Source organism: Vanellus vanellus, assembly GCF_965231255.1.
Source record: "Vanellus vanellus genome assembly, chromosome: 4".
NCBI lineage: Eukaryota > Metazoa > Chordata > Aves > Charadriiformes > Charadriidae > Vanellus > Vanellus vanellus.
In genome coordinates, this window is record NC_138909.1 from 9,502,085 (window position 1) to 9,520,352 (window position 18,268).

Below are 18,268 nucleotides of genomic sequence, written 5' to 3' on the forward strand. Positions count from 1 at the left end.
AAGGTTCTTGCTCCTCGTTATCTGACATTAAAAAATAAGATTTCTGGATTAAAATGAGAAGAACCACTGTTAGTGCTACTTCTCTCATGTGTTGTTACTGCCTGCTCCCAGCTGTAATCTGTTGTTTCACGACTGACTGTTTTAAGAACCAGTCCAGGGCAGAAAGCCCAGTCTCAGAAGATTTGGTTTGTAGATTTAACTGCAATAATATTGAGGAGTATAAAAATACATCCATGCAAATAAAGTTACCTGGATTTAACCCTTTGGTTATCTATGTTATGTGAACTCCGATTCAGTATTCAAGAACCTGTCTTACAGTTGGTGTAATTGTGCTGAGCGCTTGGCCATAAACAGACTGCACATCTCTTCTCGCTTTTGACTCTAGAACACTGAGTTCAGCACTTTTTAAAAATGGTAAAGGGCTTAGGTGATACACAAGGTGCAGAAAGTATATTTTAACAGTATTTCAATAACTGTATGACACACGAAATATAGTTCTCTGACACACTAGGTTAGAAGTTACTATAAAAAGCAGAGGATATATTTCATCATGCACCCGCTTAATGTTGCATTCTGTACCTTAATCAAATATTGGAAAACAGTTTCTGCCTGTGCTGGTGTTTAACTGTGTTTAGGGAGGACTTAAGTGAACGTTATCGTCTCTCTATTTCATGGTCCAAGCTCAACTCTATGCCTCATGCATGAACCAGAATGTTGTTTTTTCTTAAAACAAATTTATTTGGCTGTTATTTTAAAGATGTTCAGGGGAGCGTACAAAATGCAAAACCAATTAAGATGTATTGAAAACCATGAGGCTGAATGAGACTCATTTGGCAATATCAACATACATTCAAAGTATCTTGGTCTCCTTTGAACGCATACCTCATGTGAGTAATTATCTTAACTCAGCCCTTTCACTGAGTTAACTGCCAAGGCAAAAGCAACAAAGAATGTCTCACACGTTCAAGGTGGAAGTCCATACCTGCATTTGCAGTATGGTTTCTGAAACTGAATTTTTATCCTGGCAGTTGAAACTGACAGAGAAGCAAGGAAACAGTAGTGTTTCACGGACAAGTATGTCGTGCAACACTAACGGTACGTTTCTAATAAGGTCGGGTAATAATTTTTCCTTTTTTAATGGTTTGAACTTACTACCGTTATGCAACCTATTGCTGTTCTATGTACTGCTACTTCTAAGAAATAGACTTGAACATCATTCACCACTCTCTGTCCAAACAAAGAACCGGAATCCAATTTATTAGAACAGAATGAATATAGCCTTTAACTTCTCTACAGAGATAATATTGTTAATTAAATCAAAGTCCTTCCCATACGCAGAGCTAACAGTTCTAGCCCTGCATCCATTCTCCAAACAGTATACGACATTGATGGATAAACTCAATTAAAGCACGAGAATTAGAGAAGTAATGTGGAGAGCTGAAGTGATCTTTACCAATCCACCTTTAAAAATTGCAATAAATATTTCACAATGAAATGTTCATAAATTATGGTGAGGATACCCGTTAGTGAGATTGGATTGAAATTCAATTCAATTATTCTAAGTAAGTTTGCTTTTGGTTAGGCAATGACGTTTGTTTTCTCTCCAATTGTGTTATAGAAATTTACAGAGAGATTAAAAACAAAACACAACTGGTGCAAAAAACACTTCTGCTTTTTCCATAGCTAACACTGAAGTGGGATCCCTTCTGTGATTCCGTATTTTAACAGAATCATTTCTTCCAGTGTGTCTTTTTCAATGTAACAAATATTTTTATACAGTGTAGATAGTATCTAAATGTATACAGTAATTGCTTTTAGAGTGCACTAACTCCTCAAGCAAAACACCAGGACTTGAAAAATACACATACATAACTCTAATAAGCTGAATTACTTCTCCCAAATGTTAAAACTGTGCTTGGGGATTGACGTATTGATTGACACTTGAAAAATTAGTTGATTTGGGGGGGTGGAGGGGTGGGGGAGAAAACAAAAAAGAAAAGAACTCCTTGGTTAGATCCTCCTGTATTTACTAGTGAAGTGAGATGTTGGTGTCCTTGTTGTGTCTGCCTGCGCAGAGGGAGTCGATTTTCAGTGTTTTCTTTTCACTAACTTTCCTTTGCAGAAGACCTTAAAAACTAGTTTTACCACCTAGGCAAGACTTTTCTCTGCATAAAGGAAACTATTGGGTAAAAGATTCCTCATTTAAGGACCTTTGCATTCTCCTAGTCTCCTGAAGCTAGACCTGCTTTTCTGGACTACAGAGATTGAGGTACAAGTCAGTGCAGACCTCAGGCTGTTCTAAATTATTGTGCTGGAAACTGGAGAGTCAAAGAACTGTAAAGGAAGTGTAAAGCCACCTTTATGGGGCATTTTTTTTTCTGGTGAAGTATCTTTGACTTGGGTCCTTATTGTTTGATTTCTACTTTTAAGTTACTTACTTTATAATCATTGGGCTTTAATATCTTTTACAAGAAAAATCTGCGTAGTCACGAAGAGAGTTTTAGGAGACAAATTTTCAAATTTTTCTTGTCTTTAAACCGTCAAAACAGAACTTTGCTGAAACATCAATCTAACATTTTTTAATCACTGCTGTCCCTAGGCTGAAAAGTTCATTTTATGTCACTGAAATGTATCAATAAACATGATCTGAATTCTTTAGATTTATCTTATTAGAATTTACACAAGTTTTTTGGCCTTGTGCGTATTTTAGTAATTCAGATGGCTTCAAATTTTTGTTTAGATCCAAGAGATTTCTTCTGCTTGATTTTAGCAGGGTAGAATTGAACCAAAAAATATGCACTTTTTAAAAGAGCTATATTTAAAGATGACTATTTAACTCACATTGGAAATAATTAGATTACTTCAGACCACATGGCGTAACTTTATTGGAATTGAAAAGTGCTAATTTATTAACAGCTGCAAGTATAAAAGCATAAAAGAAGGGGCAACACCCTGCTTTAAGAGCACATCAATATTGAATGTATTGAAAACAGATCCTTGGCCAATATTTTTCTAGACTCTCAAAAAAGCATTTTTAATGCTAACACAAACCTTCTCCCACTTATCCTCTATTTGTTAAAGCCCCTTACAATGATAATGGGAAAGTTGTGGATGTGATGAAGTAATATATTTAAATCACTTTTCTCTGAAGATTAGTGTGACACGCAGTATTTTAAACCCGCTAATCTTAGCGATGCATAGGGAAGACTTGCAAATCTAATAGTTTTTATTTAACTAATATGCAGCTATCTTTGCACTTGGGAGGATGGTCTAGAGGCTAAGGTACTTGGCTTGGATGTAAAAATCCCAGGGTCAGTTTTCGGTTGAGGTACAGCTATCCTTTGTGGTGTGGGGTCATCTCCGTTTGCCTGTGCCCTTGCTCTCCATCTGCAATGCAAAAAGTATGTTTCCATCCCAGAGCTTTATAAGTCTAAAAAACTGTTCATAGTTGCAACAGATTCAGATACTGTGGTGGAGTGTCTGGCTTCTGCCCCCATAGACAGATATTAAATTCAGGCCATTTGAGAAAGAATCCACCAGACAACATTAGCCGCATCACTTAAAGGAAGTACCAAGGCACCTAATAAACGTGCAATGAAATAGTGACCTTTGCAAGAGTATTCACTTCAAATACAGAACAATCTGTATGTAGCCAAATTATCTTTGTCAGTCAGTGCAGCTTTGTGTGACCCAATTAAGTGAACGCTGGACAGTGACATCAGCACCAGCTTTAAAGGCACAACTAGCCCTTTTTTGATCTGTCTGTTGAATAGACAGAATTAGGCCAGATTCAGGTAAGAGGTATTTCCTACTGTAGGTGGTTTATTCTATAATTTTTCTAAATGCTAGGAAGATCGAGAATGATTTTATTTATTTTTTTTTCACTCACATAAATACCAAACATAAATGCACTTGGGAACATGAACTACACTCTGCTGACAGCCACTAAGCCCCTGCTCTGCAGCTACTGAGCCCTGCAGTTTCTGCCTGTGGGCATGCTCTTAAATCAGATGTGGTGATAATGTTTCACTGCTAATGGCCTGGCTAAAGCCCAACTTTGGCCAAGGTTGCACAGGTGGGATTTTAAACAATGTGCCTCCTTCTTATTTCAAAGTAGATTTCAGGAGAAAATGGTAAAAAATTGGGTTTGTGTGTTTAAAAAGAAAAAAACCAAACACATATAAACCAATGACTGAACCTTCAGCTAAGCATTCTTATTGTAAATAAACAGCCCTAGATTTCCTTCCAGTCTCTTAAGCTGCTTGCAGGCGCTGAGGTTTTTCCTGCATTGTATTTGAGAAATTGACTGTGGAGGATATACTGGATGATCCAAACTTCAAACAGGTTTTTGACATTGCCCCTTTCAGACAGCCATCTCTGCAGTGAAGTATGACTTGGCATCAGCTTATCAGACTTATTTTCCTTTGACCTCTGGAAGGTGCTATTCTGTGAACAAAAGAGGAGCGCTTTTGGTGGTCATGCCTTCCGTGAGTTCCTCATGACGGAGTTCTGGCTGTGCAGGCTCTGGAACAAATGAGCTCCACAGTGATTTTCTCAGGAATATGAGCAATAAAAAACAAACCCCAAAGTCACAAATCACACCAGTCTGCCTTAGAGGCACAGTTTGCAAGTTGGATGGTGATTTGTCTGACACATCAGTTTTTGGAGAGTGACCTTATCTTTGTGAACTCTTTCTGGCTGAAAACAGAGTGCAAAAACTGTTTTCATTCCATTAAAACTGACTGTCAGACAAATTGCCATCCACCTAACAAGCAGTTAGGAAACCTCTGGTATGTTTGCATGCCCATCTAGAGAACCTACTTTGTACACAGTGCAAACGTGAAATGTTAAAGGACATTATTTGGACTCTTTTCTGAAGGAGAACTGGTAGTGGACTACTGGATGATGAACCAGATAGGGTTCCAACATTTGGACTAGCGATAATAGTTTGATCATTTTATCTGGACTATAGATTATGCTTTTTCCCTCAGCACTAGAGGTTTTAGCTTGTCAAGAGCTCTCAAAGTTTTGGACTAATGGACTCCTCCCTAGAAGGATAACCTTCTGAATTTGAATCACACATCACTGTACTCTAGTAGTGTTCTTGGGCTCATATATTTGGGTTATTGCTCTCTTTTTACCTGCTTTTTCTGCTTTGTGAATACTTGGCCAAAAGAGTGGATTTTCAGGGTTTTGGGTTTTTTTGGTCTTGTGAATCTCTATTGTTTCTCATATTTAATGCACTGGCCCTTTTAAGAACTAGGTAAGCAGTGTATTTGCTCTGTCATGTTCCCAAATACAACCTCCCTTTCAAGTTAGAAATTTTCTACTAGAAAATACAGAATTAAGGAAATGTTAGAATGAACTGAATCCTCATAAAGGTCACATTCACCTATTTTCTTCCCTTTTCATTCCTATTAGAGTTTTCCTGGTTACCATTCAGATCATTTTACCTTTTTGTAAGGTGTAGTGTTGTAAGGTCAGTCCAAAGTACGCTACTTTGTCCTTTGTAATGGTAGCTTTCTCTATATTTATCAGTCAGGTCACGCACTGGAATAGAGTAAGGAGCAACATGTGAAAGCATAGTGCCATCTGTCCTCCACAAACAGCAGAATAGGCAAAATGTTAAAGCTGTAGCAAACACCACTTTATTTGGTGCTTCATAGTTGATCATCATCTCTATGGGAAAAGTTTAATAAGTGATAATATATTAGGTAACCTTAAAGAAAGAGCAAATACCTGGCAGCTTTTTCTTCTTGAGCTATAGAGATAGTAAATCTTTGGCAACTGTGGAAATTTGAATGTCCTTGATTCCCTGGTTGAGTGGTGAATGAGCAATTCTCATGATTAGCAGCCACTTTACCCTGCAGAGCAGCTGGTGTTGTGTCTAAGGATCTCCCCATGGCTCTTCCTGCTCCGAACGCTTCTTGTCAGTCTGATCGGTGACCCACTGAGGGGATTCCTGTGTGCAGGCACTTACAGGGCATGCAGTAACCCACCAAAAACTAACGCACTGCATCTCAGGTACTGTTGTCTTTTAGGGCCGAATGCTCACAGGGAAAAGACTGCAAATTACCACTTCAGGTGTCACCCATTTTAATGGATCCTCCTCCAACAGACTACCAGTGCTTTGAGGTGATGGGAAAAATTTTAAACATACTTTAAAGGAAAAAACTCAAGAGGGTTGAGAGTCTCCCAGCAGAGTGGGAGTCGTCTGCAGTGTCATGGCCTTAACTAAGTGTGTCCATGGAGACTCTTGCTGTGGTCAGTAGAGAGAAGCAGAAACATGGTTTAGGGGCTATGTGGTACATATCAGCATTTCAAGGAATATAAATAATTGTGTAGAAACACCTATTTCTCCAGTAGCTACAAAGAAGAAATAATTGTCTGGCTTAGATACGTATGCCTACAGTGAGGCGAGTTACATCCCGTCTCCGTCTTTACTGAGGCTCCGCAGAGCACCCCAGAGGCCAGCACATGGCAAGGGTTATTCCGAGTATGTTAAACAGTAACTAGTGATGCTCTTATTTTTACTGTATGACTGGTTAAAAACAATTCTACAAATTCGATTGTAAATAACCTGTAGATTATATATAAAGAAGTGATTCTTCAGTGAACCCTTTTCACATACATGGAACCTGGCTGATGGTTAACATGGTATCATCTCAGAGCATAGTCATGTGGGTGGCTATAATGCCTTGAATAGAAAATCAAGTTTCTTTGAGATACAGCAAAGCGCATAAGCCCTTGCCTAGCTTTAAGCACTCAAGTAGGCACATTTACGCCGCAGACAGCTTTAAATACAGATGATTTAAGTACTTTTACTGAATTAGGGCCTGCACATGTTCACATCAGAGTTTCCCAATTTGGGTGTGAGCAGCAAATGAACCAAGCAAAATATGGAAAGCCTTGCAGCCAGAAAACATGAAAATCAAATTTTGCTCTGCAGAATGTTCTCAAACAATCAAAAGGATGAAACAGATTATTACTGATATTTCGTATAGCCATTGTATGTAAAGAGGATTATGTAATGAATAAAAGATAAATGCTTTCAGTGAAAAAAAAAAAAAAAGAAAAAAGGTTTACATGAAATTGGAAGCTTATTACCATATGAAAGTTATCAGTTCACGTACTCCATACCAAATGTGCTTGAAGCATGATTGTCTAAAAGACTTAAAAATACATGATTGCACTGAAGAAAAAGCATTTATAATTTAAATTAACATAATCAGTGCTTGTACCTGTAAGTAGTCAATTTTACTTTTAAGTAATTTTAATTATTAAATAGAGTTAAGCTTACATTGAAAGGAGGTTTCTGTAAAAACAATGGATACAAATAAGATTATATGGTATATTAGAGTTAAGAAAGATTAAGTGTCATTTACTGATTAAGTTTCTTTATACCTAGCAGTCTTCAAAGAAAATAGGTAAGCCTTCTTTTTGTGAGTGGCTATCTTTATCATTAGCGTTCTGATTTGTAGTCTCTCTCATTCCATAGATTTACTCTGGATATGTTAGCTCTAATATCACAATGATTTGAACCAATAATAAAATGAAATGAGCAAACACAGCGGTGAGGATTTTAAATGTGAAAGAAATAAGACTTCACAGCAGATAGCATAATAGAAGTTCCACTGAAATCAATAGGCATTTGCACGTGGAGTAACTCTACCGGAACAGGACTCTAAATAACCCTATAATAATTTATTTGGCTAGAGACTCAAATGAGCACCTGTAAACTGCTATTCGGAAAGAGTGAAGGCATTTTTCCAATAAAAATGTAGAACACCATCAGTTTTGTATTCCATAGCTTATCCAAGAAAAGATTTAAAGTAAATTTTAATGGAACCTGTGAAAGATTTTCAGATTTTGGCTTACGAATCACTGTAATTGCTGGGTTTTTCAGAAGCAGCTTGTTAACTTAACATCTTTTTCTTACTCTAATCTATGGAATAGTTGGAATAATATATGCAAAGATCTATGAAGTGTCAGGAAAGAGCCAATATACTTGACTTCTGCAATATGCATGTACTGAATAGAGCAGGTCAAGCCATTCATTGTATATAACTGCTCTGGGATTTAATCAGTTTTTCTATCTGTGAATTATCCATGACCTGCTAATGATTTTTTTATATGAATGTGTGTGTTTTATGTAGTTCATCAAATAATCTTGCAATCACATTAGGCTTGTAGAATTTTGCAAGTGCTCCGCTGAGTATAATTTGCAGAATGAGAAATTCATGTTGGTTACCCAAGTCACATGAAAGTGTATCTATCCTGTTATTTGTTGAGCTAATGTCTGCAAACAAGACCACTGGACTGACTGGATCTTCATAAACAGGGTACTAGTTAAGAAGAAAAGCAAGCATAGTGAATCTTACAGCCTTTATAGTCTGTTTTTAGTGCTCTTTTGTACTGAAAGGGCATTGTAAAGTAGCAGAATACTACCTGCGCTAGAAATTTAAGCTCTTTCCTGAGCAAGAAGGCATAAGCTAGATTTATGAGAGACCTTCTCCATACCTAGCTCCTATAAGCAACAGCTGCTTTGGAATCCTTCCTCTCTGAGCGTGGTAAAGCTGCTTGTGAAGCAAAATGGTCAGTCAGATTTTATGGAGATGTTCTTGTATTATATTAAGTATTGCCATTCCTGAAATATTTTAATAGGCCTTCTCTTGCCTAAATATAGAATTCAAATATATAACAGCTTCAAAAGTCTTGACTTGTCTCTCTCTTTTAAGGTCTCAGTGTGCCTGTAGTCATATTTCAAACTATTTTCTTCATATCTATAAAACTTTTTCTTACTGAATTTTGTAAGGAAATGATGGTTTAAGAACTCTCCTCTCTGCGCATCACTCTCTTCAATAACTTTTGAACCTAGCCAGCCAATTTCAATCAGATTAGAAAGAAGGCTGAACTCTCAACATTTTTAAACACCCCCCTCCCCCCATTTCCCGAATGAGTAAATGGAATGCAAAGAGAAAAAAAGTTACCATCTCCTGGTAACACTGATGTGTTAAACACCCTGTGTGGCAGCAGCCCGTTTGCTGTCTTATGTGTGGTTTTATATGTGATGATTGTAAGAGTCAGGATTTATTGTGGTGTTCTGAGAAGGCCCTGAGGGCATTGAGCTGTATCAGACAAGGCTTCATTAGTTCCACAGTTGCTGGAGGTTTTGTTTGTTTTGTTTTTAAATGAAATTCAGTATTCTCAAGTGTCCGTTTGAAGACAGAAACAAAGAAAAATCTCATTCTATTGCAAGTTTCATGATAAAAACTAATTCCTACTAACATCACTACTCTCCCAGTTGTGACTTCAAGTAAGGTGGGTGAAGTAAATATGTTGGCTAATGGAATATGAGTCTAGAGGCCAAGAGAAACACAGGATACTTGAGAGAGAGTGCTGAGATGTCTCGATATATCCTCCCTGCTGATGCTTATCCTTTACTACTCCACTCCTCACATGATGCTTTAATATGGGATATTTCTGGGGGGCACCTGTACCTTCTTGTACTACTAGAAGAGTGTTAATGAGGTTAGAAAAATGACTTTTCAGTTCTATTCAAGAAAGGAAAAGAAAGATAGAAACTAACCATTGTATTTAGTCACATAGAACAAACTGTCACTTTAAGCAGAATTTTTGAAATAATCCATTTAAGATAGGGTAACTATCATTTGAAAAGTATGAGCCCTTTGCAAAGAAAGAGAGCAGTGGGGAATGAAGGCCACAGGCTGAAATCCAGTTATGTGCTTTTGGCTTCTCTCCCCTTACCTTTCTATTTGAATTCTGCTGTCTTAAATTTGTAGGAAAGCATCAATCCAGTCTTCACTTTTCAGAAGAATGGTTTATTCCCAAAGACCAACACATTTCTGCAGCAGCAGTTTCTTATAAGTAGAAGGGCAGACTAAAGTCCTCTACAATACACTGATACTTCCCGACAACAGCAGCTGGTACATTTTCTGCATAGAAAGAGAATATACTACATAAGGAAAAGCTATGAAAAAAGGACACAACTATTTTAAAAACCTTTAAAAGTTTATAATGGCTTTTAAAAAGTAGGTGATAGATAAGTAACATAGAGAAATGTTAACTACTCAGAAATATATTGAGAAAAGAAACAGTAATAGTAGGGTTTTATAGCAGTTTTATTTCTAAAAGATTAATTTTCGGGACCAAAGTCTATTATAGAAAAGATATTTAAAATCATTATTGTTGGTTTACATTTAAAATGATGGCACATCTTCAAATCCTTCTCTGATGTGGGCATTAGGAAAAAGAATATTAGATGATAATAACACCTTCTTTAATGATTTAATAAATAGACAGGGTAACGAGGAACAGTTGCTTTATTTGTGAGTTTGACTTTTAAAAGACAGTGAAGTAGTTTTACTAGGGTAAGAGAGCATGACGTTTGGTGATATCCTACCTGTGTCATGAAACAAAGGTAAGCAGAACAGGGTTTTTTCTTTTAAAATAGGAAAGTTAAATAAAGTACAAGTGTGAAGGATTCTTTCCTCACTACACTGGAGGGTAAGACATAATTCTGTGACGTCCTTGAGGTGGTTTAAATTGTAAAGCAAGTCTCTATATATGATGCCAGGTTAGCTATTATTGGATCCTAGGATCCAGAGGAAATCAAAGATTACATGGAAGATGATCTTTATTGGAATGCTGAAAAGCCACATGCTTTCCCAAGTGTTTATGGAATTTGAAGTTTTATAGTTTACTTTAACCTCATGCTCCAAGGGAAAGGGTAATAAACATAAACAACCTTCTAAATTTAAGCCTTAGATTAAATCCCTTCGATTAATCCCTTTTGTGGATCTCTCTCTAGGTGTTTGGTTACTTTATCACATACTGGTTTAGAGAATGCATGATATTGATGCTGTATTAAATGAATGAAAATTATTCTGCTGTTTCTCTTGACCACCTGGGATTAACAAATCCACATCCTCTTCAGGTGGAAATACTTGCTTCAAGACAACTCAGCAGTCCTTAGCAGCCCCCTTTCTCACCTTAATTGTTCTGCCAAACTGGCTTTCTCCTGCTTGCATTTAGCTCTCTTACAGTCATCTTTCTTGACAACACCATTGCTTGCGCTGACTGCTTCCACTGTGGGTACTTCTGATGAATACTATAAATATCTGCAAGGCAGTGCTGCAAACAGATCCTTGGGTAACTAACCTGTGATCCTGTTCATTGTGTGTGGCAAGTTAAATGGCTCGAAAGTCATCCAAAATCTCTTAATAAGAACAGCAAACTGCTTCACTAATAAGTAGAAAATAATAAATAAATAGTGTGCCTGAAATCCCACCCTCTTACTCTTTACCATGCTACTCAGACCTGAAAGCAGGCATCTCCAGATGCACCACCTCCTCTCTAAGGAAATATTTCCTACTGGTAAGTGCTTCTAACCAGCTTCTTGAAAAAGCGAGCCTGTGTCTGTCTATTTCTCAAGCAGAGCTGGGCAGGAGTGATAGTCGTCGAGCTGCTGCTTTGCTTCATACATATTCTTTTTAGCACCAGGAAAGCGATGTGATTCATAAAGTAATCTGAGTGGGGCTGTAATCTCAACAGCAATCTTAACTTTGCCCTTGAAACTGATCCACTATGTGGAAAAGGATTCAATAGTCACAAGAAAAGAGATAGCACAAGTGAGACCATGATTCACATAGCTTAAGCATGCCTGCAGAAGGAGGAATATTAGCATCTACTCTCTGCTTACAGCAGCATTTGTACAATTTACATTCAGCAGTCAGTGGCTACAAGACATAAACAGCCCAGAGAAGAGGGCCTGCGTTGTTGAATGAAAGGTTACGGAATGCTATTTTCACCATCTCTTTGCATTTTAGGATGAAGGAGAACTGTTCATACCACTTGACATTAGCACTTTACTATAGGCATTTAATTTAGCCAGCAAAATTATCTAGCTAGGCTTCTGCAGTTGTCAGCAGAGAGACAGTCTCGTCCTGAATACGATTCAGAACCTGTTTGCTTTTTGCTTGGAATTGCTTTTTTCATTGACTGCTAGGGGAGCTTTGCCACGTAATTTGTTTGCCGAAGTAGGTACCTCCAGACCCTCTCACCAAGTATCCAGGCTGGTGTGTTTTAACTGTACAGTGAAAGAGTGTATTGGATTTGGCCCCTCGTAGGCACGGGTGGGATTGCCTGCATACTGGTTTGCCTTAAAATTGTTGATTCCTTTTAAGTGAGGCAGTTCTGGGCATAGAAGGCATCTGGCAGATTAGGAGACAGTAGTAACTTGTAAAAGAACGTAGCTATGAAATCTCACATGGAATATACCCAGGCTTTAGGTACCTTCAAGTTAGGCAGGTGCTGAGTTAGGGATTTCAGGACTGTAGGTTTGGATTTGGTATTTCTACCTTAATTCTGTAGTGGGATCCCTAAGTTGGCTGGAGCTGACTTTGTGCGTTCTGATGTTTTAAGTCTGCAATCTAAATTTTAATGCTAGGGTGCCTGGAAACAAGCTGTCCAAAACCAGTAAATATCCATTCATTTCCTTACCCTTTGCTTCAGGGCTGCTGTTACAGACCTGACTTATTGTGAGATAGATCCTTCGGCTCCTGATCATGCCCTGGGAAGTTAAGAGATGAAGTTTTTGTGGTGGGCTCTGCTGTTTGCTTTAAGATATTTTATCTTCTGCCTATGAAACAAGCCTGACTTTCCAAACAAGAAGGGAGAGGCAAAGAAAAAGATGTTAATTTGAGCCTTGCTAAGAAACTCAGATAAATGAGTGTGTCAAATAGAAAAGGACAAAATTAATAGGGAAAGACATTGGATTTTCAAGGTTCTCAGAGGGCATTAAAACAGTAGAAGTGAAAAATAATAAAATTACAAGAAGTGCTTGAGAATGTCTTTCATATATTAATTGGGTCCTAAAAGTGAATGGCACATGCACAATACTTTCTCTCAGCAGCGGTAACCTGAAATGACCACCTCCTGTCTCTGCACGCCTTTAGAGTGCTCTTCCCCTTTGCAGCTCCTTTCCTTTGATACACTTTGACAGAAGAATCAACGCCTGTGGCCGCTCACAGTGTGGCTTGGTAGCTGTAGGCTCCCCATCGGTCTGTGATCTATTTTTTAAGAAATGGCGTTTGTTCCTCTGAATGGCATCCTGCTGGTGTTTGCTCAAGCCTCTTGGCTGGCTGCTGGTTATTCTGTAAGCCTAGAGCTCTCCTGTTTGTTTGGTAGAGACTCAGGTTGGTAACAACTGTGCTTTTACTCCTTTTTCATTCACCTGCAGCTCTTAGGGTCATACTTGCTTGAATGGAGCAATTGGAGTCTGGTTGTAATGTCACTCAGCAGGTTATACCTGCACGGCATCGAATTCATATTTCAAAAAGGTCAAGAGATTGGGTTCGCATGCCTCACGGAGCTGTATGCTAACTGGCCCAAAAACTGGCTGCACCTCTCTGCTGGCTCCCTTAAATTGAATGCTCCATCACGCTCATTCTGCTCAGAGGTACAGAGTGGTGAGAGACCCACCCGGGAAAGGAAAATAGTTGCTTCCTTCCCAGATGATATTGTGGGCGTACAAGGCACAGGATAAATTGTGTTCCAAATAAATTTGCAAAACTCAAGGGCAAAGAAAGCAGGCACAATGAAACATCATTCTTTCCCTGTATGCCATGACCCAATTGCTTGGGACTGCAGGAGAGAGAGTTTCAGATCCAGGAGTTAGGCAGAAGGAATTTTATTTGTTGAAGCTACGGTGTAATTGGAGAGGAGATTTTTAAATAATGACTTGGGTTAAAACTGAAAATTAATACACTTCGTAATGTGTGCATCAAATCCTTAAATGATCCTTCTTGCAAGACTTCAAGTAAAGACTTGTGTAGAGAATTTGCGTTTCTTGAATTGTGTTTTCAGCTAATTTTTGAAAGCTAACTACAGGAAAATAATTTTAATGGAATGTAACAAACGCACCTCAAAACAAGAGGTTTTGGTTTTTTTTTTTGTATATTACTAGGTATTTGGGAAATAATAGATTCTTTTAATTTACAAAAGCTGCAGAACTCAACAGACACTAATGGAAAGGTGTTTGATGTAAAATAATTAGATTATGTCTGTGCTGTTCTCACTGAAGCTTGTTTACTCGGGCAGTTAGTCCACCGGAGTTGTGTAAGTTGATGTGGCAGCGTAGCTTCTTTTTGTGGTCAGAGACAGGGCTAATGATGGTAATAAATGAAGAACAGTTATGAGAAAATGTCAGACACTATCATCAAGTGTGAAAAACGTGTTAGTATTGCTTATTTGTGGACTACTTAATTAGAAAAATGTTAGCAAAGTGTCATGTAGTTGTCATGTTAGTCAAAAAGCTACGTTGTTCATCTTTTACTCCCACGTGCCTGGGGTTGGGCAATGTTCACAAACGCGTGTGGAATGGAAACCTAAGAGGACTGGTTACTACTGGCGAGGCATGACAGAACAGGAGGAGGAACTTTAAAATTGTCTTGTAAGTGTATGGTCTGTAGGAGACAAGTAAACGAAAGACCATTAAATGAATTTTTTTAAAAAAATAAGTAAAATACTTAGAAACTGGGTTGCTGCTATTAGTTTGGGGAGAAAGTAATACCTGTCCGTGGAGAAACGGGACAAGGAACTCAAAAAAAAAAAGAAAACCCACAAAAAAAAAACCAAACCACCAAACAACAACACATTAATATAGTCACTGTTCCCTTTGTCAGCTGAGAAACAGGTGAAAATAATGATAGTTGCTTGGACAATATGGTGATTTCTAGCATTAGCCCTTAAATCATTGTACAGAAGTAGTACTTCTGCTGTTATAGTTTCAGGATGAAATTGAGCTACAGAGAGGGCAAGCAGCGATCCGAGCCTCGTGAACGTACGGCTGTATGTGTTGAGCAGGCAGAGAGGTGGTAAATCCCTTCCTCTAAAAGATAACTGCTTTTCCAATAAGTCAAAATAAACCAAAATCCTGTCAATAATTAGGAGACAGATGCGTTATACCATTATGTACGTGGTATAGTGTTACAGGCAGGGCCCTCCCGCCAGCCAGGTGAGCCCTGTGGCGCGGCAGGCCAGGAGGCCCCGGGCTGAGGTGAAATGGCGGCCGGAGAGCAGGGGTGTTGGGGAGGCCCCAGGTGAGGTGGCTGAGGCCCACTGTGAAGGGCCTTTTGGTGCCCACAGGACTCTGGTGGCAGTGTGGGCCTGCACAGGGGCACAGGTCCCTCTGCTTTCGTCCTTATGGAAGGGGAAGGAAGCAGGTAGGAAAGCCCATGGGTGGAGGTGAGGGCTGGAGGCCATGTTGGATGGTGAGGAGGGAGGGGAGCAGAGCGGGTCACAAGTTCAAGAGACGTGCTTGTGGGTTTGGTGCCCCCTAGCGCTGTCGCCCCCGCTTACCTCTGCTCTTTAGGGACGAGGAGGCTCACTCTCTTGTTTGTAAGAGCATAAATATTTCCTGATGGCAAATATTTCCCTGGTGAGTGTACCACTGCATCCGGGCTTGCTCTGTCCCCTGATGGCTTGCAGTGCCACAGATTAGCCCAAAATAAACTGCAGCTCCTTTCCTGTCCTTCCTGTAAAAGCATGACTTTTTTTTTTCTGTATGTAGACAAAAAAAAAAAAATGCAGTAAGTTTGGGGCTGCTGTCAAAGACTTACTAAAGCAACTTATAAATACGTGCATATCCCCCCTGTCAAACAACTGCTAAAGCAACTTATAAATACCTGCATATCCCTACACCCCCTAATGGCCCTGCCAAAACTTTGTGCTTCTCTCTCTATTTAGCAGGCCAAGTAACGAATTTTTCACCAATAATGTATTTGACAAAAAAAGGTATTTGACACTGGATTTATATTTTCCAAAGAGTAGCGTGCCTACAAGTTGAGGATTAGTCATTTAAGCTTTCTGAATGCAATTTAAATTGCAAATGTAAACTATCAGAAGGAAACACCTGTAAGTATTAAATCAGGCAACTACTGATTTTCAACCAAATCAATAATTTTTAACAGGACAATGAATTTGTACCATCCAATCAAAACAAATAAGGACTATCTTCTTATTATCATAGAAGCAATAAAAAGACTTGCACAGCATTCTTTAACCAATTTGTCTTTCATTCTGCACCATAAAGATAACAAAGTGTGGTGTTCTCTTAGAACATACTGTTTTACGCTGTATGTTTTTCATCACTATAGTCTGGAGTATATTGTTTTTTAATTTGCTGATAGAAACCATCAATTAGAATTAGCTTGAGTGCTGTGGGAGGATAATGACAATAGATATGAAGGGAACAGAATAGTATCTAGCATAAATTAATGATGCATTTATTGTGCATCTCATTAACTTGGTGGCAGGGCTTATTCTATGTGTAAATAACTTATAGTTGTATCAAAAGCTGGGTGAGTAGAAGGATTTGGTTAGGGAACCATCTAATTATAGTCACTCATCTTAGAATGAAGGACTCTATTTCTTTGATAAAAATCTGATTAAAAGAAACAGTATTTTTCCTAATGTCAACATTTTATGTACAGTTACAGCCTGTGCAAAAATATTCTGACACTGTGTCATTTACCAAGTCTGTAAGGCTTACAAAACTTTCTGTGGAAGAAAAAAAAAAAAAAACCACAAAAAAATTCTTAGACAAAGAGAAACTACCTTATACTGTCTGTAACTTCTAAAAATGCTTTCCATTTTGGAATTCTATAAGCCTATATGTCATGCGCTTGTAACCATTTCCAATTGAGGGGGAAAAAAATAGTCTCCCTCATTATGCATCTTCTAATAAAATTTACTATGCTGAGGTTTTGATTATGCTGGTTTTCTACTTCTCAAATCAAGAGACTTATAAAAACTGTGATAACTTTAGCTATAACTAGCAATTATCATCAGGATAAAGAGGGAGCCAGACTTCAAGTTACTGTCACTGACAGTAGTGACAACCTGTTGCTTATCAAAGTCTTAAGATATCCACATACCCAAGTAAGTGTCTGTTGAAAGGTTTTTTTTTCTTTGTGGACACATAGACAAATGCTGGACACTTAACTCAGTAGGACAGATAGGAACAGGATGTGGATCTTCCCACAAGGATGGGTGCAAACAGATAACTTTATTTTCTTGTACAAATGTGTTTAATGTACATATAAATATATAGATAAGTATATTAGTCATTCTATATGTTTGTATTTTAAATGGCCTTAAATGGTAAGATTTTTGAAATCGGAATTTTCTTTAAATGCAGGAATCCAGAAAAGGACAATGAAATTGATCCTTGGTTTGGTGGTTTGTTGTTTTTTTTTTTTTTTTTTTTTTTTTTTTTTTTTTCCACAGAAATGACCTTATCACCAATGGAAAAGGCGTTAACTAGCTACAATGTATTCTCTGTGAATCACTGATACTGTTCTGAATTCACTAACGTTTAGTGATGTTTCTTAATCTCATGAAACAGGCAGAAGTTTTGAAGATTTGCCATCTATTTGTGAAAAAAAGAGAAAAGAAATTAAATTGTAAAATTAAGTCAGCCAGAATGAATTAAAACAGTCAGATCAACGTAAAGCCCTTCCTGCCATCCACTGTACTGTAGGTATGTAATTTCTAATTAATATTTAAAATGCAGTTCACTTGTACTTGATATTTTATTTATAGCTATAAGCAAAGTATGTAATCTAATGGTAACATGAATGATTTCTCCCTGAAAGAATCTGCCTCCTTAAAATTATGGGAAAGAGGAAATACAAACACAAAGGTTGCTTTGTTCTCTTTTATAATAGAAATAAATATTTCAATATCTTATTTGTTTCACCTTTAACTAAATTAAAATTTTATGTGAGACAAGAGCAGCAGAGTAATCGGGGCAGTGATATTCTTTAAGTCGAAACTTGTAAAACACAAAGTCTGAAATATGTGAGAATTGCATGCAGGCTGACAATTTCTGAGTGTTGCCTTTGAAATCCAAATGTTATGCCAGAACTCTGACTCAACGATGAAGAAAATGATCTCCTCACGGTTGAGAGTAATTTAATCAGGACTCTAAAATTTGGGTCTGGCTTACCCGAAAATAGTCTGCACTTTGTTAAACCAGCTAACAAATTCCTTAACTAGAATTAGATTTATTTAATTTGAGTGTTTAACTGGAATTAATAATAAAAATAAAAAGAAATCCCCTAGGCCTATCTGGATATATGCACGGTGTAATAACACAGAACCGATTTAGCTATGTATGGTATATTTATCCCTGCTGTGGGAAGGAAAAGAAAAAATACTTCTGAAATATCCCATCTCTACATTT

At 37.9% G+C, this 18,268-nt stretch overlaps 1 long non-coding RNA gene across 1 annotated transcript in view; it reads left to right on the forward strand.

The window, feature by feature from the left end:
* The window catches only part of LOC309671048, a 41,911-nt gene extending 24,409 nt beyond the window's left edge, over positions 1-17,502 (forward strand). The window contains exon 3 of the long non-coding RNA XR_014269101.1: positions 17,429-17,502. This is a non-coding gene — a long non-coding RNA (uncharacterized lncRNA). The remainder of the gene's footprint in view (positions 1-17,428) is intronic.
* Positions 17,503-18,268: the final 766 nt, after the last annotated feature.